This window comes from Chenopodium album, chromosome 1, assembly GCF_948465745.1.
Source record: "Chenopodium album chromosome 1, dcCheAlbu1.1, whole genome shotgun sequence".
NCBI classification, from domain to species: Eukaryota; Viridiplantae; Streptophyta; class Magnoliopsida; order Caryophyllales; family Amaranthaceae; genus Chenopodium; species Chenopodium album.
Window position 1 is genome coordinate 34,476,818 of NC_137834.1, and position 26,050 is coordinate 34,502,867.

General features: G+C 40.6%; 1 non-coding gene and 1 pseudogene across 1 annotated transcript; one reads left to right on the forward strand and one right to left on the reverse strand.

Annotated features, from left to right (window-relative positions):
• Positions 1 to 5,043: 5,043 nt before the first annotated feature.
• Positions 5,044 to 5,150, reverse strand: LOC145564915 (small nucleolar RNA R71). Its single transcript, XR_014094929.1, has one exon. It is a non-coding gene; the product is annotated as a small nucleolar RNA R71 (small nucleolar RNA).
• Positions 5,151 to 25,487: 20,337 nt separating this feature from the next.
• Positions 25,488 to 25,586, forward strand: LOC145566073 (small nucleolar RNA R71; annotated as a pseudogene).
• Positions 25,587 to 26,050: the final 464 nt, after the last annotated feature.

Below are 26,050 nucleotides of genomic sequence, written 5' to 3' on the forward strand. Positions count from 1 at the left end.
GCTATGCATACAGAGTTTTTCTTATTATGATTCGAATTCATACAATGACTTTACAATTATGCCTTTTGTTCAATCACCCTACACAAAAAAAATTAAATATATATTTCCTTTTTTGGATTTATTCGAGTTTAATTAAATTTAGGCTTATTTTAGTCCGATTTATTTTTCCTTTTCTCTTTTTGGGGGAGAAAGTTGGATACCCTCCATTATTAATAAATTGACGGAAATTTTTGCGCAAAATTAATCACAAATTTTTTGCACACACACATATGCACGTAAAATGAAAAATAAAAGGCAAATATAATATAAACATAGATAATAGTTTATATATACAAATGTGTCTAAAATGCAAGTCATACAATACAATCGACAATGTCATAGAAAGCCAAAATAAATGAAAACACCAGTACAACGATGGTGGCGGAGGACGTAGATGATAAGGAATGTTCATCATATCGAAGAACATTGCAGACCGAGGAGTATGCTCCTCACCAGCTCCAGACTCGCCGGGAGGCGGGTACCTTAACTCAGGGCATGTCCACCCATGCTCGCCCCGGTAATGAATCGACAAAGCCTGAGGCTGTTGTGGTTGCTGCGACGATTAGCCAAACTTGTACGTCCCACCACCCACCGGAGGAGCCGATGTCGCGCCTCCTTGGCATATCGGCCCAGTCTATACACCCTCGGATGAAGAACCAGAACCCTCCAATGTCTTGGACCGAGCAGCGTTAGATCGGCCACCTCGGCCACCAGAAGTAGTGCGGCGACGCCTCGAGCCGGACCTAGCTGGCTCCTTTCTTGACTCGGGTCTCGTCCGAGTACGTGAAGGAAAAGGTTGTCCCTGAAAAATAAAATCAAGTCATATGCAAAGAAAACAAGAGTATATACAATTTAAAATAAAGGAAAAAAGATACCTCCTCAGCAACGCCGTCGCGATGACAGGAAGCTACCCTCCTCATCCTCACCAGGAGTCTATGCACCTCGCCATCGCTGTCACCACCTCGCGAGAGAACTGTAAAAAAAAACAAAGTCAGTAACGATATAAGACAAGTATAAATAAATAGCACATAGGTAACTCACCCGAGTCTGGTGATGAGGAATAAACCGCTCGCAAAGCGTTGATCCTCAGGAGCCGAAAGAATCATCTCCTCAACCGTGTCGTACGTCCCCTGGTAGCTGATGAACATCCGAGGAGGAACGAATTTAGAAGGCGCAGCCAGGCAAAAAGCAAAGCTAAGTGATTAAGGTCAACTTGGGGGCTATCTAGCAAAGAACTAAAAGATAAAAAGCATACCGCCGCCTCCTCAGATAAAACAGGGGCCGGAGCTAGCAGTGGCAGCAAATCCTCCTTGTAGCACCGCCCCGGACGGACATGAGACCGCCAAGGGGTACCAGTAGGTGACCTCTCCAGCAGGTTTATCAGCATCGCCTCATGGAACATGTGTCGAGGCGGAGGTGCAGGGACGACAAAAAATCTGCGAAGAGTGCTGAATAGCCACCCTCTCACCGAGGTACACCACGGCCTCGTACGTCCCTTGAAAGTAGCAATGCTTAGTAGTGTACTGCACAGCCCGCACAGGAATAATTAGATTGGCACATGGCCGATACACCATATCAGGCTCCTACAAGATACGTCTGTGAGATAAAAGTCTATTAAAAGGCGATATAAGAGACAAGTGTTCAAAAGAAAATACCGAGAGGATCAACTCTTGAACATGGGCTGTAGTGGCCTGATCACTGATGCGACCTCACCAACAGCCGCCAATAGGGAGCTCGCGAGGAGATGGTCTCGCCGGTGCTAGCAACGGAAAATTCTCAAAGAACCAAATCAACTAAAACAAAAGAAGATCAGCGAATGCTAGTAAGAATCTAGAGCTAACTTTGAAAAAAAGGGATAAATTATACCTCTACGATTCTCCAGAAGCTGGAGAGTGCGATATCTCCTGTGAAAGCTCTGTGACGATAGGATCGTCGCAAGCCCAGCAAGAAATCGGCATAGGCCAAGCTGGCCCTATCATAAGTCCCGACCAGCTGAAGGTCGCGGAGAGTAGGAAGGTAGTAGAGAAGCACTCGGTTGCCTTTGTCAGGAGAAAAAGTCCTTGACAGCAAAATAAGAACGAAGATGCGCACCCATTGCTCCCTGGTGGTCGCATCATGCTTAAAATCCATCGCCATAGTAGACTAGCGGATACACCGAGAACTAAGTCGTGTCGGCTCAATCTCAGCATGAGCCCGAATGGTAATCGGAGCTAACATCTCCTCAACTATCAGAGAAAGGACAGTAATCCTACTGACAAATGGTAGTGCAGTCGAACGGAACTCTAGTCCCGAGATAAGACTAAAGTTAGCAGGGGTGACAGTCATCTTGCCCCAAGGAAATTGAAAGGTGTTGGTGATGTCCTAAAAGAAATCCACCAAAGCTCAAACTACGTGGTGGCCTGAAGCAAGGCAGTCAGCCCACAAGACTCCCAAAGCCGTCGCAACTCCTCATCTTTGAGAAAATATTTGTTGTACAAATAGCCAATGGTCTCGTTGCCAGAACCGTGGCTACAAGTCCTCCCTCTAATGATTCCGCGACGCACCCGCTCAGAAATGTGGTTTTCGGGAGAGAAAAACAAAGTGCGCTCATCCCATTCAGGGAAGGGTCATAGAGAGGTAGTGATAAGTGACTTTTATGTCACTTTTAGGGTATTTTTATGCTTATTTTCCAGTTTAGTTTCTAATAATTTCCCTAAATTTACGCTTTATTTCAATCTTTTTCTTATTTTTCTCATTTGATCTCTATTTTATGTATTTTTGTAGTTTTTAGCTTATTTTGTTAATTTACTTAAATTTCTCGTATTTTCTATGTTTATATTTTAAGTTTTTAGTTTGATAAGTGACATTTATGTCATGCTTAGGGTAATTTTTATGCTTTGTTTTAGCTTGTCTTGATGTGTTTTGTAGTTGTTTTGTTCAAATAGTGCGTTCATACTTGTCTCGATGGGTTTTGGATGAAATCACGATATGCTTAAATGCTTCCCTTTATTGCGTATTTTCACCGTTTCCTTTACCTTATTGCTTCCCTTAGTGATTGTGCTTAGGTATTTAAAGTATTGGATTGCAAAGAAGAGGACAAGTAAGCACGAGAGTAGAATCAAAGAAGCAAGGTACGAGGGAGCGCAAAATGTGCGCGAGAGAGCGGCCATAGTTCGCGGGCTGGCAGCCCTGTCAGAACTCGCGCAGAAGGATGTAAATTTTATAAGCGAGGCAGAGAGATTTGCGCGGGTTGTCTGCGACCTGTGCGCGGGCGCACACCCAAGGCGCGCGGGCGCACAACTCAGCTAGCAAGCCCCAATCCACAAAGGCGCGGGCGGGCAGCCGCCTTGCCCATGCGCACATCGAGCCCTGTTCAGCGTTTTTGCGCATATCTATTTATATTCAAGGCTTGTTTTTTGACGGGACGGTTGGAGATTATTAGATCTTTTTCTCTAGTTTAGGAGAGCTTCTCTCTCTAGGTTTTAGGGTTAGATTAAATAAATTTTAGAGAGAGAAAGTAGATTATTGATCAATTTTCTTCCAAGTACCCAACTTTGCTCAAGATTAATCTTCAATCAAGCAAGAATTCAAGTTTTCATCTTTTCCTTTCTTTAGTAAGTTCTAATCCTTTCCTTTAGCTTTATTTATTTGCATTTATTGTTGCTTATTTTTGTTAGTCTTATTATTTCATCTAGTTGATATTGATTTCATTGTTTTTAACCATGTTTTGTTTTGAGTTTCTTGAGTTTGTTTCTAGTTTTGATATTATGTTTAATCTCCTTTCTCTAGGCTAATCTTTTAGCTAGGGGAATGGGGTGGAAGATATGAGTTGATATTGGATGAATGATGATGGTTGGATTGAACTTATGCCATAAATTGATGAAAGACATGATTTTTAATAGCTTGAGATTATTGTTACACTCTATTTGATGTTTTCTAGTTTAAATGCATGAAAGTGATTTGAACTAGATTAAGATCATCTCTATTTTAATGATTGCATGAGAATGAGTTATTAAAGTGGAGTTTTTACGGATTGTGTTTCTGTATTCTCTTGATTTGATTGTAACTAATAGGATGCATGAGAATGATGTGTAGACCTCTTTCATTGATTTGCCTAGACTATTGCAGGAGAATGAATTGTTTGGGTAGAATCTTGTGTTCTTTGGCATGTGTTTCATGATAATAATTATTAATCCCCTCTTTCTAATCATATTTGACACCCCCTGTATTCCCTAGAGTCATTTTCCCTTGATTTAAATCATCATTTTCTTGCATATTTGTAGTTTTAGTGTTCTTACTCAACAAAACCAACAAAAACAATTCCCTTTTTACTATTGCATTAGTGATTATTGTTTAATTAGTGTGCTTCCCTAGTGGTTTGACCCTTTAATTGCCACTAACTAGTTTGGTGTAAGTTTAGGTATTATAAATGATTAATTTTATTAGGGTAGTAGCTTAACGACCTATCTAACCCTCGATCAAATTTTGGCGCCGTTGCCGGGGAAGCGGCTTGTTTAACATTTTTTTTTTTGCTATTGTTAGAGTCATTTTATTTGCTTTCCTTTCTTTTATTTTGCTTCCTTAATCCTACTTGTCATTGCTAATCGTGTGCTTAGCTTTGTTGTATCCAAAGAGAGATATGGCAAGACAAGAGGATGACCTTATTTTTAGGGAGTTTGGAAATCCGGAAATCTATGAGCTCACAAGTGGTATACTTCTCCCGACCACCGAGACTAATTTAACAATCCATCCACAATATGCTAGGATGGTGCAAATTGAGAAATTTTTCGGAGGCGTAAGTGAAGACCCCATTGGGCATTTGGACCGATTCCTTGAGTTGTGTGCAATGATTCGATGTAAACAAATGAAGTGAGCCAAGATTACATTCGTATGCATCTCTTTCGACAATCTCTCACCGGAAGAGCAAAGAAATGGCTCAAGCTTTTGAAGCCTAACTCTCTCACCACATGGAAGGAAGTTGCAATGGCCTTTCTCTAGAGGTTCATTTCCGATGAGCAAATCGCAAAAATGAGGAGGAAGATAGCTTCCTTTGAGCAAGAACCGGATGGAATTCTTGGGGATTCATGGGAAAGGTTTAAGGATTTGATTAGAGCATGTCCTCATCATGAATTAAACCGTAATTTGCTCATGAGATTCTTTTATGATGGCTTGGAGCCAATGTCAAGGACCAATCTAGATGCGGGTGCCGGTGGCCAATTGATTAAGATCCCTAAAAGCCAAGTTGAAGCTACAATTGAAGAAGTGGCTACTAGCTATTCTTGGGGAGGCCAAACAAGGTCCTAAGGGAAGGAAGGAGATCTTTATGAGTTGGAGAAATTCGGCCAACATAAGCACATAGTTGAGCTCTTGGATGAAGGTCTTTCCAAGTTGAACTCAAGTGTTGGTTTGTGTTCAAAACCTTCACAAATAATTGATTTCTCATGTGCTTGTTGTGGTGGGACGGATCATGATGCATCGTATTGTAGAGAGTTCAATCCCAAGCAAGGTGAGGCTTTCACTTTGAGGGAAGAAGAGTTTGCAACCCAAGCTCAATCCCAACAAATTCAACAACCTCCAAGGTAAGAAAACTCCTACCCCCAAGATGGACCTCTCTTCAATACACCAACCCAAAACTTTTCCTACCTTTCCAACCAAGAAGAGAACTCTCAAGAACAAAATCATGACCTATGTCCTCAAGCGTATGAATAAAAATCCCCACCCGACCTCACACAAACCCAAATTCTTCAACGACGTCAAATTATCACTAAACAATTTCGAGAAATCAAATCTTACAATGAAGTTGTTGATTCCCAACTAGCCAAAACTTCTTCTCTCCATTTAACCACAAAAATCCCCTTACAATCATCTACTAACCCTTCACATACTTATCAACCCGAAACTTGCAAGGAGGACAAGGTTGTAGATGATGTGGTTGAGAAGAAGGTTCAAGAACAAAATGAGGAGCCATTTAATTTTAGTGAACCAAACAAGTTTGAAGGCCCGGTTCCCTTTCCTTTTAGGCAAGTTGAGAATGTCGTTTTGAAGAGCCCTATGGCAGTGAGCGTATGTAGAGTTGATGTGGTCGATGATGTGATTGCTAATGAGAGCTTACCTCCACGTGATGATAAGGTGACAATGAGGTATGATGACTTCCTTGAAGTTCCCGCTTGGTTTGAAGGATCTCTTAAGGAAGGTGAGGTTGCCCTTCCTAATATTGAGGATTCCAAGCTCGATCCCTCTTTTAGAAGGAAAAGAAAGAAGAGTGAAAAAAAAAGAAGAATCAACAAGAAGAAGAGAAAGAGAAAAGATGAGCCACCATTGGCTCTTGATTCATTCCCTCCTTTTCCTCGTGGTGATGTGAGACCTCAAGGAGTGCTAGTTCTCAAGCTTGGGGGCATCTATGATTCAATCCTCAAGTTGATGAGGGTGATGTTCTTTAATCCACCTTGAATGAGGTGAAGGGTCAAGCTATAGACCATAAACAAGCGCTTCTCGGGAGGCAACCCGAAGGATTTCTAACCCTTTTTCTCCCCCTCCTTTCTTTTTCTTTTTGTTTTATTTCTTTGTTCTCTTTTAATGTTTTGTTTTGAGTCTTGGCTTGCCTTGTAGGTTGCTTTTTGGAAGTTTGGAGCGGAGTGACATTTGGTGAACTCTATTTTATGCTACTTAATTCTTTTAAGCCAACCTCCCGGTGAGATCTTTCTTATTTTTACTCTTTTACTCTTTCTTTGAGTGCTTAATTTAGGACTAGTTTAGAAAGAAGTTGAATGGTTCGAGGTTGTTTGCATTGGTTCTATGGAACCTGGGATCGTTGATGTTTTTATCGAATGATCAATTGTTTGACAATTGGGACTTATTTGGATTATATGCCTCGTTTGTGAACCTTTTTGATTTCTTCCTCTTTCTTTTGTTTTTTTCCCTTTTTTTGGCAAACATGACTATGGCAAGATGAAATAAATTTGTTTTGGAATTCGCTCATGCATTTGGAATTGATTGCTTTGATAATGTGCCAAAGAATATTTTTCTTCCTAATTGATGATGGCCTACATGGTTTGAGAGTGCTTGTGGTTGAGATAGACAAATTTTAAGCTAAGGTAGCAAGGTTAAGAACTATTGAGGACGTTTGAACCCTTGTTTGACGGAAAAGTGGTAAGATGGTGTTGCTCTCTATAGTGGATTTGAAGCTCTTTAGTTAGTATTTGATTACTTCCCATCCCTTGTGAGGTTTAGACTGTTCAAGCCTTCATCAATTTTGTTGAGTGGCGTTTAGGATCCTTAACTATGCATATCTTAATCCTTGTGTTGTCCTCTAACTCCCAAGATCTTGACCAAGCATCTCTAGGGGAGGAAAAGGGCACCCTTTTCTCATTTTTCTTTATCTTCTTTTTGTTTTGTTACATTTTTTGTTTTTATTTTGCATTTTCTCCTCTTGACAACCCTTTGAGCCTATTCCCTTTCTTGATTATGAGCCACATTACAAGCTTTATGACCTTTCGTTTCCTTTACACTTAGTTTGTGAAGCATTTTGGTTTGAGAATTTGTTTTGTGTTGTAATGAAAATGAGAAAGTATTATGCTCTTTGTACCAAGTAAAAAAGTAAATTGTATATATTGTGTGTAATAAAGCAAATGCATCCCATAAAAATCCGTCCTTAGTGAAAAAAGGCAAGGACATCAAATAAAAATTTCAAAAAAAAAGGTTAGGTTTTGTTTTCTTCCCTAAGTTAAGCATTGAGGACAATGCTTCGTTCTAGCTTGGGGGAGTTAGTTGGAGCGTTATTTCGTTTTTGTTTTTATGGTATGTTGGTGTTGAGTAAGCTTGGGGGAGATGACACTATTGGTATTTTTGTTTGATGTTTGATGATTTCTATAGTTTTTTTTGAGGTTTGATCACCCTTTTGCTTCACTTAGGAAATATCACCAAAATTTTTAAATTTTTACCCTGCCTTAATCCTTTGCCTTACGTTATAACCCTAGTTAAGACCCTTAGACTTTAGAGGGGTGAGGTCAAATTCCGGTGGAGGGAGATATATTTCAACCCTATGGAGAGAGTATGCATAGTTGAGATGTCGGGATGACCCACTAATTCCACAAATTGAATCTTTTTTCGGTTTCTTCGTGGAATCATGAGGAGCTAACTAGGGAATGATTTGAAGCTAGTGGAGAGAACGTGGACCGTCTTAGATGGGGCTGGGGCGGAGAATGAATTCTCTAGTTCTCTATGCTTAGCTTAGGTTTGTCTCTTTCAACCATGAGCATCTTAGAACATGTTTTCCCTCATTGTATTGAGAAAGGTGAGTATTCTTTGGTGCATGTCTCTTCTTTTTGAGTCCAAATGGAGTATTTTCCGCTTTTGAGCTTGATTGGTTGTCCTAAAACTTGTTATGTTATGTTGGTCATGGTTGTATTTGTATTTTGTGTTTGCTTTTCTTTTTCTTTTTGTTTTGCCTTGGTTTTTGTCTAGAGTTGTGGGTTAAGCTCTTAGGAAACCCACACGAGAGCATACTCGTCCTTTAGGGCGATCTAGGGGTTTAAAGGGCTTGTCTTTAGTTGCTAAAACTGACCGTGATTCCTACAAAAGTGAGTTAGTGTACATTCTTATCTCCTTTAGTGTCTTAGCTTTGCGTGAATAATTCACTCTCCTTCTCTCGTGTTTCATGTTAATTTGCTCGAGGACGAGTAAAAGTTTAGCTTGGGGGAGTCTGATAAGTGACTTTTATGTCACTTTTAGGGTATTTTTATGCTTATTTTTCGGTTTAGTTTCTAATAATTTCCTTAGTTTTACGCTTTATTTCACTGTTTTTCTTATTTTCCTTATTAGATTTCTATTTTTTGTATTTTAGTAGTTTTTAATAATTTTTAGCTTATTTTGTTAATTTATTTATATTTCTCTTATTTTCTATGTTTATATTTTAAGTTTTTAGTTTGATAAGTGACATTTATGTCATGCTTAGGGTAGTGTTTGTGCTTTGTTTTAGCTTATCTTGAGGTCTTTTATTTGTAGTTGTTTTGTTCAAATAATGCGTTCGTACATGTCTCGATGTGTTTTGGATGAAATCTCGTATATGCTTAAATGCCTCCCTTTATTGCGTATTTTCACCGTTGCCTTTACCTTATTGCTTCCCTTGATGCTTGTGCTTAGGTATTTGAAGTCTTGTATTGCAAAGAAGAGGACTAGTAAGAACGAGAGTAGAATCGAAGAAGCAAGGTGCGAGGGAGCGCAAAATGTGCGCGAGGGAGCGCAAAATGTGCGCGAGAGCGCGGCCATAGTGTGCGGGCGCGCAGCCCTGTCAGAACCCGCGCAGAAGGATGTAAATTTGAGAAGCGAGGCTGAGAGATTTGCGCGGGTTGTGTGCGACCTTTTTGAGGGCGCACACTCCCTTGCGCGGGCACACACCCAAGGCGCGCGGGCGCATAACTCAGCCAGCAAGCCCCAACCCACAAAGGCGCGGGACGGCTGGAGATTATTAGATCTTTTTCTCTAGCTTTAGGAGACCTTCTCTCTCAATGTTTTAGGGTTAGATTAGATAATTTTTAAAGACAGAAAGTAGATTATTGCTCAATTTTCATCCAAGTATTCAACTTTGCTCAAGATTAATCTTCAATCAAGCAAGAATTCAAGTTTTCATCTTTTCCTATGTTTAGTAATTTCTAATCCTTTCCTTTAGCTTTATTTATTTGCATTTATTGTTGCTTATTTTTGTTAATCTTATTAGTTCATCTAGTTGATATTGATTTCATTGTTTTTAATCATGTTTTGTTTTGAGTTTCTTGAGATTGTTTCTAGTTTTGATATTATGTTTAATCTCCCTTCTCTAGGCTAATCTTTTAGCTAGGGGAAGGGGGTGGAAGATATGAGTTGATATTGGATGAATGATGATGGTTGGATTGAACTTATTCCATAAATTGATGAAAGACATGATTTTAAATAGCTTGAGATTATTGTTGCACTCTATTTGATGTTTTCTAGTTTAAATGCATGAAAGTGATTTGAACTAGATTAAGATCATCTCTATTTTAATGATTGCATGAGAATGAGTTATTAAAGTGGAGTTTTTATGGATTGTGTTTCCTTATTCTTTTGATTTTATTGTAACTAATAGGATCCATGAAAATGATCCTTATTAGTGTAGACCTCTTTCATTGATTTGCCTAGACTATTGCATGAGAATGAATTGTTTAAGTAGAATCTTGTGTTCTTTAGCATGTGTTTCATGATAATCATTATTATTCCCCTCTTTCTAATCATATTCGACACCCCCGTATTCCCTAGCATCATTTTCCCTTGATTTAAATCATCATTTTCTTGCTTATTTGTAGTATTAGTGTTCTCAACAAAACCAACAAAAACAATTACCTTTTTATTCTTGCATTAGTGATTATTGATGTTGAATTATTGTGATTCCCTAGTGGTTCGACCCTTTATGTTTAGGTATTATAAATGATTAATTTGATTAGGGTAGTAGCTTAACGACCTATCTAACCCTCGATCAGGTAGATGGCTCCTCACCCTCTCCAATAGGCTCGTGCTCCCGTCGAGTATCCCAAGATCGTGAACTATATTATGTAGAATAACAAAAATTAAGGCTCTATAGTATATAAGGTTCGCCTAGCCGCATAACACTATGTTCGAAAAAAAACATAGTACATAGTACTAAAACAGAGAACGATTTCAATTCAAGCATATATATAGCATTTTCAAGCAATCAAACAATTTCTTGCAATACTATGACAATTATTGTGACAAATTGAACAAGAATAACTAGCAAAAACGAGAAGAACAAGCAGCATTGTTCTCACGACCTCAATGGGTTCAATAATGGTGAATTGCTCGTTTCTCAACCAAATTGAGTGAAAAAAGTCTCAAAACACTCGCAAGGAAATATAAAAGTATAATAAAGCAATTTCATGGCATAAAATTCAACAAACAAAGAAAATTAAGGGAAGTAAGTTTCGAATTTTCAGAAAATTTGTGAAAAAACATGCAAAAATTAAGCAAAATTCGAGTGAGTTTGTGAAAGGAATGGTGTCCTTCGAACAAGTGTATTATTCTGATAGCGGGTTCAAAATTATTAGAAAGCTAATATATTCAGAAAGGTCAAGTGATCGGAATGCCTGGGTGGAGGACGCTTCCGATCAGTAATATTAATATAATTAATATTACAGCTTGAAGGTTTTGTCGACCAGAACAATCCTAAGAAGATGTGCAAGCTTAAGAAGTCCATTTATGGATTAAAGCAAGCAAGCAAAAGTTGGAATCTGCGATTTGATGAAGCCATCAGTAAGTTTGGTTTTATCAAGAATCCAGACGAGTCTTGTGTTTAAAAGAAGGTCAGTGGGAGTGACATCGCCTTCCTAGTCTTATATGTCGATGACATTTTGCTCATTGGAAATAGCATTCTGTTGTTAGAGTCTGTAAAGTCTTGGCTCGGGAAATGTTTTTCAATGAAAGACTTGGGAGAGGCTCAGTACATACTAGGCATCAAGATCTATAGGGATAGATCAAAGAGGATGATAGGAATGAGTCAAAGTACTTACATCGATAAGGTACTAGCTCGATTCCAAATGGAAGGAGCCAAGAGAGGGAACCTACCCATGTCACATGGCATAACCTTAAGCAAGAAGCAGTGTCCAAAGACACCTGATGAGCGAGAAAGGATGAGTCGTATTCCATATGCTTCGTTTATTGGATCGATCATGTATGCCATGATATGTACTAGGCCGGATGTATCGTATGCCTTGAGTGCTACGAGCCGATACCAATCAGACCCAGGAGAGGCGCATTGGACTGCGGCCAAGAATATTCTGAAGTATCTGAAAAGGAACAAGGATAAATTCCTGGTCTATGGCGGTAAATATGAATTGGTTGTTGAGGGATATACCAACGCAAGCTTCCAGACAGATAGAGACGACTCCAAGTCACAATCCGGATACATATTCTGTCTCAATGGAGGAGCGTTTAGTTGGAAGAGTGCAAAGCAAAGCACAACCGCTGATTCTACAATTGAAGCTGAGTAATTGGCAGTGTCTGAGGCAGCCAAGGAGGCAGTTTGGATTCGCAAGTTCATTGATGAACTTGGTGTTGTATCCTCCATCAAGAGTCCAATAGACCTCCATTGTGACAACAATGGAGCTATTGCTCAGGCTAGAGATCCACGAGAACATCAGAAGGTCAAACATGTCAAGAGGCGATTTCAAATGATTCGAGAATGGAAGACAGAGGGTGAAATCAGAATTTGCAAAGTGGGAACGGATGACAATGTAGCCGATCCACTTACTAAACCCTTGTCTCAAGTGAAGCACAACAAAACCATTGAGGCAATGGGAATCAAGCATATCTCAAACTGGCTTTGATTTCCATATTATAGTGTTTTAATTAAATTTTGGACAATGTTAATGTAAAGCACTATGATGAACCATTCAGTTTTTGGAGTAATTAAAATTTTTCATGCAATTTAATTCACTCTGTTTCTATTTAATTGTGGTTTAGAATTAAATAATGAGTCCATTAGATTTTAATAAATATTCAAAATAGGGTATCAAGTTAATGGCTTGGATAAAGAAACACCTATTAAGTGAACATTGAATATTTTAATTGAAAATCATCCCTAATCAAGGTCATATTTTTTGTGGACGATTAATGACCATTAGAGGTAAGTGTGTAGTATGATTTATAGCACCGTTTCTTGTGCTATGAGGATATAAATCATTTGCACAGGTATTGGTTTAGAACCATACTGGATCGACCTATGAGAATACTTTAAGAGATTTAAAACCTTCATAAGTATTTTTCTCATTATTACTATTGGAACTCTTTTCCTTGACCATGAGTAGTGGGAGGTCTCTTGTTTGAGTACTAGTCCGCTTTGGTATCCGCCAAACGTCTGCTGTAACTGGGGATTATAACGACAGATATCGGGCGGCTAGGTCCTCTTAGTAACAAAAGCTACATTACAAGACTTGAAATGTCCCCTACTAACAATAGGGAACATGTCTTGTTATTTACAAGGCTGACAAGAGGAAAATGTATGTCGTTATCTACCCTTCCCCCAAGTCAAACTAAATTTTTAAACACCTAACCAACCTTATATGATTATAGGGTAAGTTAAGGGTCGATCCCTAGGGAATGCAATGATGAAAACTAGAGTCTAAGTCAAGCTACCTCGAAGATTGAGTTTAGATTATGGTTGGCACTATGGTAAACTAAAACAAGTCTAATCAAGTAAATCAAAGGTCTAAACACTAGGGATATGGGTTCCACATGCAAGTTCAATGATAATGCTAGTTTAGAGCTCAATAAATTAATTCAAGTATTGCAATGGACAAACAATAGTAGCAATCAAGAGAGTTCAAATGCTATCTCCTATAGGCCAATCTAGGTGTCACTATGAAAGGCAAATCAAGAAGAATCACAAGCAAACCCAATCAATTAGAGCAACTTTCAATTCAATTGTTCATGTCATTAAGAGTTGCAATGCAATCTAGATTAATCTTATAGGTTGATCAATCCTAGTCTAATCAATCACATGCAAAACTATGTCAACCAATTTAATTGCAACAAATCAATCAATCAAAGAGCATCAACTAACAATTTCATTAATCAAACATGCTTCCCCATTTCCCTAGCAACTAATCTACTCACTAATCATGGTGAAATTCAAGAACAAATAACTAGAAATTGCATTAATCTTCATTCTATATCAAAATCTAAGAGAAATCAAAATATTCAACAATATCAAATTCAAATCCAAAGAAAAACAAGCAACAAGCATAAATCAAATAGCAAGTAAGTAAGAGATGAAAGAAGGAAGAGATTCTCACTAATATTGATGATTGAAAATGAAGAAATCCAAACTTGATTGATCAAATGTTGAGTTACAAATCCAAAACCAAGAACTTCTCTCTAACCTCTCTCTAAATTCTCTCTCTAAAACTAAGCTAATGAAATATTATCAAAAAGTTGGTTTCAAAAAGGAATTACAATTCTATTTATATGTAAAGAAGAAACTGGCAAATCCCGCGGTCTCTCTCGATGAATCCGCGGCCGCGGAGAAATGGGTACGGAACCCTCTGCGGGCTTTCTGGGCAGCACCCGCGGCAAGATAGACCCGCGCCCGCGGCTAATCCCCTGCTCCCAAAACTCAATCAAGGGGCTGCGGTCTCTCTGAGATGGAGCGCCCTCTCCAGATTTCCCGCGCCCGCGGAGAGCCCGCGGGGCAACCGCGGGAAGCTCCTGCCAAAATCTTGGAATTTGCTCTTCTTAAGCCCGCGCACGCGGCTCCACTGACCCACGCTCGCGGCCTGCTGGAAATACCTTGGAGACCTCTCCGAGGCCTCTCCAAGGCCTCTCTAAGCCCTCTCTAGCCAAATGCTTCTTCCTTACTTGGTCATTGTGGCCCCAACTCGATTCCTTTGCAAAGGTGATTCTCCAAATACCTACACAAGCAAACAAAGAAAGAAAATAAAAGGTAAAAGGGCCAAATAAAAGGAAAACACGAGAACCATAAAGAAAAGAGGAGAAAGAGAAACCTAAAGAAAAAGAACCAAAAATAAGAGAAGAAAGCATGAAAAAGGGAAAGAAATAACCCTAAAAGACTACCCTATGAGTGCCATAAATGACACTCATCAAATTCGTCCCGAGAAAAACAAAGGCTAAAAAGGAATAAGAAGGGCTTATTCAAAGTAAAAAGAAAAAGAGGGGCGAGAATTTACACTAAGACTCACTGTCGTAGGAATCACGGTTGTTTTTAGCTACAACAAGCCATTTAAACCCCTAGATCGCTCTAGAGGACGAGTGATGCTCTCGTAAGGGTATCTTAAGAGTTTACGCATAACTCTCCACCAAACCTCCAAGAGGCAAACCAGAAAAGGAAAAGAAAGAGGAAAACGGAAACAAAATCTCTACGAAATGGACTTTACAAAGAGACTATAATTCAAATGAATAACAACCTTTCTAAAGTGAATTATGGTATGCACGTTATAAGATACCTAAGGTTGATTGAAACATAAATATGCTAAGCATAGGAACTAGTTATCACATTCCACTTTCATCCCAAACGGTCTTACAGCGTTTCCCCAACTAATCTCATGTCTCCCCTTAGTGAGCGTCTCATAGATTTCGCGAACGAACCGGAAAAAGATCAACATTTTGGGCTACTCGACATCTTGATTTTGCATCCCCTTTCCTTAGTCTACAACCTATGATTCCCTCCACCGATGAAAGACTCAACTCCTAGGTCCAAAGGTCTTCCCCAAGGTTGTAACGCAAGGCAAGAAGGGTTAAGGTAGGCTAAAATTTAAAATTTGGTGGTTATCCTAAATTGTGAAGCAAAGACCGGCCAAATCTCAACACCAAACTTAAGTAATCATTAAACAAAAACGTATTAACACCCCCAAGCTTATTTAAAGCAACAATCTACAATCATTAGAACAAAAAGCGCAAGCGCTTTCCCCCCAAGCTAAAAGAAACATTGTCCTCAATGCATAGAGAGGAGAAAGACACTTGAATTTTTATGGTTTTTTTTTTTTTTTTTTTTTTTTTTTTTTTTTTTTTTGCATTATCTCATTTATAAATTTGTTTGTATTTTCTTGAACTCCTTAAAAGCATTAGTCCTTGCCTTTTTCAATTCGGACGACTCTTTTTTTTTTTTTTTTCAAATATGCATTTATTAACATCCTTGCCTCTTTTACTAAGGACGACTTTTACATAAGCATTTGCCATTATTTACTAAATAGAAACAACTCAATTATGCGTACCAATTCTAACCAAACGCCAACTTCATAGACCACAATCACCAAACATTGACCCTTGCTTCACAAAAACCAAAAAGAAGGAGAACGAAACAAAAGGCTCAAGATATCTAATTATGTGGCTTGAAAAGAGGGAAAAAGGTTCAAAGGGGTAACAAGTAGGCAAATGTATCCCAAACCAAAAAAAAAAAAAAGTAAACAAAAAGGGACTATCCTAGAAAGAGAAAAATACCTCCCCGAAAAATTGCCTTTGTCCTCCCTAGGTAGTTTGGTCACGGTCTTAGGAATCATACGCTAAGATTCTAGATTAGGTTTGCGAAAATCAAGGATCCATGCCGCTCATGCAAGAGTATGATGAAAGCTTGAACAAATATAAATCTCACATGGTTATAGCAAAAACTCATTAAGGTTGTCAAATTAAAGATAGGGAGCAACTACCAACATGCCACAAACGAGTAGAATCCGGTTTCATGATCCCCCTAGTTCTAGACAACTATCTTAGCATGCTTTATCCTAGAATAAACCAAACGTAATCTCAAACCGTGGATACCATTATTACCTAAGAAGACTATTATTCAAAAGCAAAAGTCCATTGCATACAAGTCCAATTTTCAAAAAGAGAAAGAGTGAAAATAAAGCCTCAAAAAGTTATGCACACAAACAAGATTAAAAGAAAAAGAAAGAAAAGAAAAGAAGAAGATGGAAAACTTAGACAAGGACAAGAAAGGGAAAGAGGAAAAGGGCAAAGATGAAATCATAACACGTTTATCCCAATCGACATACAAGCGGTCTAATGGCCACATCGCTAAAGACCCCAAACACACTAGGTGTTAAATTCATACATCCTCGAACCATTCAACTTCTCCTAAATCTAATCCTAATATAAGCAACCAAGAAAATGAAGAAGTGAAAATAAAGAGGTAAAATAAGAAAGGCCTCACCAAGCATCCGTGCTAAATTAAAGTACCCAAGCAGTAGGAACGTGCTTCTCCAAAAGGTTCCGCAATCCAAAGCATAGGCTATGAGCAAGGTGAGTTAAAGAAAAAGGCTATATATACAAAATGAAATTGTTAGTAACTTCCAAACAAAAGCAAACAATAAAACACTTAGACACAAGCTATATACACAAACCTAGAGAAACCCATCATCATAATCATCATCAAGAAATTTCAACAAACATCATGAAGTGAAACAAAACAACAAGCAATAAACCAACGAGACCATTAGCAAAAATCCACCAAAAGCCTTATCAAAGACTTCCCACCGAGCCCCAGGTGCCTCCCCAAACCAACATAAAACATCCTTTTTGACCCTCCCCCCTCACAAAATGAAGGCATCGACTGCAATGCCTATAAAAATGCAAAATAGGGAAAGGGGAGAACAAAAAGGGAAACAAAGATGCATAAGGGGACTATTGGCAACTAGGGCCGGCACCATCATCACCCGTATCCCAACCTCCGGTGTAACCGGGAGGAAAACCATAGTGACCCTTGAATAGGTCAAGTTGGGATCGGGTTAATTGGTCATAGGGCTCAGGCTGAACAAGGGGCTCGGGGTGATGGGGGTGAGAATAGTAGTATGCGGGATCACCCCGATAATCACTCCCCCCCGAGACCCTATAATCATAAGGTGGGAAGTCGCGCCTTGGCACATCGGGGTCCTCAATCCCGGGCCAATATGGGTACGTAGGTAGGTTGTCACCACCCCATGAAGGTATCGACCCTTGTTAGGGCGGCACATAAGGGTAGTTGACCGGAGGTGTGACCTCCCCCCTACACACACTAGCGTCATACAAGGCGCTAGTTTGATAAGACAAAGTTTGGTGGTCCGAGTACATACCTTGTATGCTCAATTGCATGCGCTCCATGTTAGATCTCATGGCCTCAATCTCTCGGAGATAAGAATCTCCTTGGAAACCTTGTTGTTGTTGTTGTTGTCGTTGTTGCCTTCTTTCTCTTCTTCTTCTTTGAGCATTATCATGAAAATGATCATGTTGTTGTTGTAGTGGCGGTTGTTGTTGCTCATCATCATACTCTTCTCCTCCTCCTTCCACCTCTTCCTCATCATTTTCATCACCCGCATCAATCTCATCATCCTCCTCCATCTCATCATCAATCCTCCCATTGTCCCTAGGGACCATCCAAATGTTTCTAGCCTCACGAAGGATGGAGGTGGCGGGCGGGTTAGGGAGTAGGCAATGGTGGGTATTTCTCACTAGCCAAGAGTAAGTGTCGGGTCTCCTAGTGCTAGTTATGAAACGCAAAGTGTTAACTTGCTTCAAACTAATCCACACGTCTTCACTCCTTCCAACCGGAGTGCAAGACTTCAAGAACCCCTCTTGCTTGAAATACGACACAAGACGTGTCACCATGCCCCCACAATGAATTTCCCCCGTTTTGACCCCATGCATTATCTCCTTACAACAATTCATGAAGATATAGCCAAAATTAATCCTCGACCCTAACTCTGGCTTGGTAGCCAACCATAACACCATAATCTCATCCCGAGATAAATTCCCCAAATATTGCTTATTCAAGACCGAATACCCAAGAATTCTATGAAGGATCCTAAGGGCCGGATGGATAATCTCACTAGCAAGGGACTTCTTCGAATCAAACTCCCTCCTGTTGGCTATGGTTTTCACCAAGAAACCTCATTATACTCAGTTTTGACTAGGGAGATAAGGGGCTCGAAGATATCACCATTAGGGTTGAAACCAAGGGCTACATTGAACTCGGCTAGATTCATGGTGTGTTTGATATTGAAGAGTTGGAAGGAAATAATAAAATCGGTTTCCCCCACCTTATTGAACTCAAATGTGGAGAAAAACTCAATGGAAGGCTCCAAATAGGTTCTAGGGACCGACTTTAGAAACTCACCCAAGCTTAGGTTATCTAGAAGGATGTCAAGGTCATTTTCAATTCCTAGCTTGGCCATATCCTCACGAAAGTAATGGCGGGAGGGTCTAAACTTCCGGTCTTTCATTTTGTTATAGATGGGGGGTTTGTTTAGACCGGTTCCAAAATTTGAGAGGGGGTAGAGGATGAGGAGGAGCATCATCTTGAGTTGTGGAATGCGGTTGGGGTTGAGGGTTTGAGGATTGGCCTTGAGAAGATTGGCTGGGGGATTGGTTTGAGCGCTTCTTGCTACTTTTGACTCTTCTTATCAAATCCATTTTAACAAAATTCACACAATTCGCAAGAACACAACAAACTCCCTCAAACAAAACAACTTCCACCAAAAATTACTCACAAACCTCCTTACCAATCCTACCAAACCACCACAAACTACAAGGTACTTGTTCCAATCAACACAACAACCAAAATCCAACAACAAACAACAATATCAACAATCATTCATCAATATAATCATGAATCAACAAGAAAAAGTAATAATCACCCAAATATACCAAATTTCCCATAAATCAACCATAAAACACAAACATCATGCTCAAAATCAAGGTAAACAAACCAATGTAAAGAAATCAATTGAAATTGACAAAAATATTACAAAGGTTAGAAGTATACCAAGATTGGAGACTCAAATTAAACTCAAAGCACTTCAAAGACCCGAAATTTCCCGAAAAAGCACGACAAAGAAGAGTAGGAGTGTTGAAAATGGAGGAATACGGAAGAATTTGTGAAAAATTTGGGCAAAAGTTGAAGAAATTTGTGAGAAATTGATGTTTTGGGGTTAGGGTTTGAGAGGAGGTAGAGAGAGAAAGGGGAAAAATAAGGAGAAGATGAGAAAATAAGAGAGGATAGAGAGATAAGAGGGGCGCGCCCGGGTAATAAACCCAGATCGCCGCGCCCTCTCCCGAATATGTCGCGCCCGCGGCAAACCTCCCGCGCCCGCGGAGAGACCGCGGGGCCACCGCAAGGACCTCTTGGAATTTTTAGAATTTTAATACCTGATGGGGGCCGCTCCATCTCCTGATTTGCCGCGCCCTCTCCAAAACCTCCCGCGCCCGCGGAGAGACCGCGGGGCAACCGCGGGAAGTCCCTGGAATGGGGTTCCAAATTTGCTTGAATTTAGGCCCCGCCCTCTCCAAACATGACGCGCCCTCTCCTAAACCTCCCGCGCCCGCGGAGAGACCGCGGGAAGTCCCTGGAATGGAGTTCCAAATGAGCTTGAATTTAGGTCGCGCCCTCTCCAAACATGACGCGCCCTCTCCAAAACCTCCCGCGCTCGCGGAGAGACCGCGGGGCAACCGCGGGAAGTCCTAGGAATGAAATTCAATTTTGCTTGATATGAGGGCCGTGCCCTCTCCAAATCTTCCGAGGCCTCTCCAAAACTTCCCGCGCCCGCGGAGAGACCGCGGGGAAACCGCGGGAAGTCCCTGGATCGAAATGCCTCAAAGAGGTGAAAAGGCCCCCGAGGTCTCTCCAAGCCCTCGGGGAGCCCTCTCCCCTGTACTCTAAACTCTTCTTCAAACCTCTTCTTTCCAACAAGTGATGATAGGCGACCTACAAAACAAGCACAAAACCAACTCAAAATAAAATCAAAAACCAATCAAGGAAAAATAAAAGAAAAGAAAGGAAAGAGAAATGAGATGTGAATCCGGGTTGACTCCCGTAAGCGCTTTTGGTTAACGTCTTTAGATCGACGTGCACCACCATCTCATGGTGGCCTAAAAACAATCATTTTGTGAACAAGTCCAACAAACACTCCATCATAGTACTTCTTAAGCCGATGACCATTAACTTTGAATGAAGATGAGGAGTTCAAAGGAGAAATCTCCACAGCACCATTATCATAAACATCTTTCACCAAGAATGGTCCACTCCATCTTGACAAGAGCTTTCCGGGGAACAACTTCATCCTTAAATTGTAGAAGAGGACTTTGTCACCTACACAAAACTCCTTTTTCTCAATCAACTTGTCATAAACCTCCTTGAAGCGAGCCTTGTAGGTGCTAGCACAATCGTAAGCATCAAGTCGAAGTTCCTCTAGCTCATGAAGATCCAACCACCTCTTCTCCCCCCGCACTAGCTAAGTCAAAATTTATCTTCTTGATGGCCCACAAGGCACGATGTTCAAGTTCTACCGGGAGATGGAACGATTTTCCATAGACAAGGCGATATGGAGTGGTACCAATAGGCGTCTTGAAAGCCGTCCTATAAGCCCAAAGAGCATCATCTAACTTTTCCGACAAATCCTTTCTATTCCTTGCAACCGTCTTCTCAAGAATGAGCTTTATTTGACGATTGGAGACCTCGACTTGGCCACTCGATTGAGGATGATATGGAAGGCCGAACCGTTGATGCACTCCATGTTTCCTCAACATCTTTTGGAAGGCGTTGTGAACAAAATGAGATCTGTTATCGCTTATCACAACCTTAGGCACGCAAAACCTTGGGAAGATGATATTGTTGAACAACTTCAACACTACTTTGTGGTCATTAGTAGGGGAGGCAATGGCCTCAACCCATTTAGAAACATAGTCCACAGCCACAAGTATGAATTGATTACCATATGAAGATGGGAATGGTCCCATGAAGTCAATCCCCCAAACATCGAACACCTCTAACTCAAGAATGGGTTGTTGAGGCATCTCATTCCTCTTGGAGATATTCCCAACCCTTTGACATCGGTCGCATGACTTCACAAAGCCCCATGAGTCCTTGAAGAGATGTGGCCACCACAAACCACATTGAAGAACCTTGGTAGCGGTCTTGGAAACACCCATATGCCCACCACTAGGGTCCGAGTAGAACATCCTTAAAACACTAGGCACCTCTTCATTTGGAACACAACGCCTAAGTAAGCCATCAACCCCTCGTTTGTATAGGATGGGATCATCCCACAAGTAATGTCTTGCCTCCCTTTTGATTTTCTTCCTTTGGTTCTTTGAGAAAGAGGGTGGAAACTCCCCACATGCTAGAAAATTCACCAAGTCGGCATACCATGGGAGTTCCTTCACCTCTATGGCATATAAGAAGTCATCAAGAATTTTATCCTCAATAGGTGAACCATCATCATGAATTTGATCACCCTCAAGGCGAGAAAGATGGTCTGCCACAACATTCTCCGCACCCTTCTTGTCCCTAATCTCAATCTCAAAAGTTTGCAATTCAAGCACCCATCGAATCAACCTAGGCTTGGACTCTTTCTTGGCAAAGAGATACTTGAGGGCCGCGTGATCCGTGAAGACTATGGTCTTGGAACCCAACAAGTAACAACGGAATTTCTCAAAAGAGTGCACAATTGCTAAAAATTCCTTTTCCGTTGTTGTGTAGTTCTTTTGAGCCCCATTGAGTGTCTTGGACATATAGTAAATCACATGAAGCTTCTTGTCTACACGTTGTCCCAAAACACCTCCAATAGCCCAATCACTTGCATCACACATCAATTCAAAAGGAAGATCCCACCTTGGGGCTTGAACAATAGGAGTGGAGATTAGGGCCTTCTTTAATCTATCAAATGCCTTCAAGCATTTGTCATTAAAAATGAACTCAACATCTTTTTAAAGAAGGTCATTTAGGGGCTTAGCAATAAGTGAAAAATCCTTTATGAATCTCCTATAGAAACCCGCATGACCAAGGAACGATCTCACATCCTTGACATTCACCAGAGGTGGAAGTTTCTCAATAACTTCTATTTTTGCCTTATCCACCTCAATGCCTCTATTTGAAATCTTGTGCCCAAGCACTATACCTTCCTCCACCATGAAGTGGCATTTCTCCCAATTCAAAACAAGATTGACCTTAACACATCTTTCCAAACACTTCTCAAAGTTCACAAGGCACTCCTCAAATGAGACACCCCCCACCGAAAAGTCATCCATGAAGACCTCCAATTCGACCTCTAACATATCCCCAAAAATACTCATCATGCACCTTTGGAATGTAACGGGTGCATTGCATAACCCAAAGGGCATTCTTCGATAGGTAAAGGTTCCATAAGGACATGTGAAGGTAGTTTCCTCTTGATCGTCGGGGTGGATGGGGATTTGGAAGAATCCCGAATATCCATCGAGGAAACAATAAAACTTGAGCCTTGTTAGTCTTTAAAGCATTTGATCAATAAATGGAAGAGGGAAGTAATCCTTCTTGGTGGATGTGTTTAGACGTCTATAGTCTATGCACATCCGCCAACCCGTGACCATCCTAGTTGGAATGAGCTCACCCTTCTCATTCTCAACGACGGTCATGCCCACCTTCTTTGGAAAGACATGCACGGGGGAGACCCACCTTGAGCTAGAGATGGGGAATATGATTCCCGCATCCAATAGCTTGGTGATCTCCTTCTTAACTACCTCTCCCATTTGGGGATGTAGTTTTCTTTGTCGTTCGATAGAAGGAAGGGCGCCTTCCTCAAGTGTTATGTGGTGTTGGCACAAGGCGGGGCTTACACCTTTAAGATCATCAATTGTGTACCCCAAAGCACCTTGGTGCTTTCTCAAAACACCACATAAAGCTTGAGCTTGGATCACGCTCAAGGATGCACTAACTATCACGGGGTAAGTGGAATGAGGGCCCAAGAACTCATACCTAAGGTGTGATGGTAGAGGTTTGAGCTCTAACATAGGCACACCATTACCTTCCTTTGATGTGGCCGCTTGCAAAGCTTCTTGGCTTGAGATTTTCAAGCACATTTGCTCATCCACTTCCTCCATGCTCCCATTAAGCAATTCTTCATAGAATGCCACTTCCTTGCATGGTGTACCTACTTTGTCTTTGTTCAACAAAACATTCTCAAGAGCATCGTTAGAGGTGAGCAAGTGCTCATGCATGGAAGACACAACATGATCAAGTGAATCAATCATCATGCAATTTTCTAGAGAAGAAGATGGATATTTCATGCTTTCATTCAAATCAAATTCAATGACCTCATCTCCTACCTTAAGGGAAATCTTTGCACTCCTCACATCAATCATAGCACCCGAGGTAGAAAGAAAGGGTCTACCCAAAATGATTGGAATGGTAGCATCTTCATCCATTTCAAGCACAATAAAATCCACCGGGAACACAAACTTCCCAACCCTCAATGGAACATCTTCTACCTTACCTTTTGGAAACTTGATTGACCTATCGGCTAATTGCAAGGTAATGTTAGAAGGTAAGAGTTCCCCTAGTTCAAGCCTTTGATAAACCGAATATGGCATTATCCTCACACTAGCTCCAATGTCACATAAGGCATTATCAATTTGCATCTTGTTAATGGCACAAGGAATGGAGAAGTTTCCGGGGTCTTTCAATTTGGGTGGCATTTTGTTCATGATGATAGCACTACAATTTTCGGTCAAGTTGATAGTCTCTACAACCTCACAAGTCCTTTTCCCACTCAAAATGTCCTTGAGGAATTTGGCATAATTTGGCATTTGGTTGATCACATCGGTAAAAGGTAGAGAAAGATCAAGTTGTTTTAGCATATCAATGAATCTCCCAAATTGTTCATCCAATTTGTGTCTCATGAATTTTTTTGGGTAAGGGAGCTTGGGTTTCACAATTTCTTTCTCTACTCTCACCTCTCTAGGTGTCTCAACCACAACCTCATCCAATGATGCCCTATCCCCCTCATTCTCAACCAAGGCATCCTTAGGAATCTCTTTATCCTCACCCTTCCTAGGTAATCTCTCCTCAAGAACCTTACCACTCCTTGTAACAATAGCATTCACGTGTTTCTTGGGATCAAGACATTGGGAAGGTAAAGAAGAAGGGCTTGCATGATCTTTCAAAGAATTAGCAAATTGAGAAATTTGGTTTTCAAGCATTTTATTGTGGGTCATCATTTCATTGAACTTCTTATCACTAACGGCCATGTATGTGTTCAAAAACTTGGTTTGATTCTCAATTATTTCTTCCAAATTGGTCCTAGGTGAAGAAGGTTGTGAATAGGAATTTTCTCCTTGAGTCTTGGAACAAATCCGGGTGGGGGACCTCTTTGAGCATTATTTTTAAAATTGCCCTTCCCTTGGTTGTTCCAAGTACCCCTATTTTGATTTTGACTATAACCTTGATTATGGTTACCACCACCTTGATTATGGTTACCACTACCTTGGTTGTTATTTCCATAACCTTTGTTTTGATTACCATAATTTTGGCTTTGATTTTAGCCACTATAACCTTGGTTATTATAGCTACCACGAGAACCTTGGTTCCCTTGGTTTCTATAACCACCACCTTGATTATAGTTGTCAAAATTGCCTTGGTTTTGGTAATTCCTATTCCATTGACCTCTTTGATTATCAAACCTGTGAGTATTATTATTTGACACATAATTCACATGCTCACTCTCATTGTTATCAAACTCATCAACACATTCATTAGGACAATTACTAGAGTCATGATCATACGATCCACATGCATCACAAAACAAACAACCCATAGGCATATTATGTGAAGTGGGAGGGGGTTGAGATTTAGAAGGAGTACCTCTCCCCTTAAATAGGGAGGGAAGATTCGAAGCTTGGGAAGAAGAAGAAGTGCCCTCCAACTTGGCTTTGATTGCGGTCATCTCCTTTCCCAAGTTTGTCATTTGGGAGGGAAGGTTGTTGACGCATTTAGATGGTCCACCGAGTACAATGAAGATTGCTTGCTTGAAGAGTCTCTCTCCCCATCTTGCCAATCTCTATGGTACGTCACCACGTCCTCAATAATGTCCACCACTTCTTCTTCGGTCTTGTTCATGATAGGACCCCCGGCCCCCCCATCAAGGCATGACTTGCCTTGGGAACTTAAACCGCCATAGAATATTTGGACCACTTGGTATGTTGGGATTCCGTGGTGAGGGCACTCCCTTTTATACTCTTTGTATCTCTCCCATGCTTCATAAAGGCTTTTATTTGGCCTTTGCTTGAACCCTTGAATCAAGGCTCTTGCCTCCGCCGTCTTCTTTTGAGGGTAGAAGCGGGACAAGAAGGCCTTTGTAACATCATCCCATGTTCTCAAGGAATTGGGCTTCACCTCTTTATCTAGCCACTCTAAGGATCTTCCTATGAGAGAGAAGGGGAACAATTTGAGGCGGATGAACTCTTGAGAAACTCCGTTGACTTTGATGGTGTTGCAATATTTTTCAAATTCTTTAAGATGGTTCAACGGGCTCTCATTCTTAGCCCCTCTATATTGCCTCCTCTCAATTAAGGTGATCATTGCCGGCCGAATCTCGAAATCATTTGCCGGTGTTGTAGGCGGAGCTATGCCGCCCTCAAACCTATAAGCACCGGGTATTCCTAGCTCCTTCAAGGCCACTCTCGGATTTTCTCCCATGCCTTGCTCTTCTTCAATATGTTCTTCACTTGAAAGACTATACCCCAAGGATTGATTAGCTATTCTTCTCCT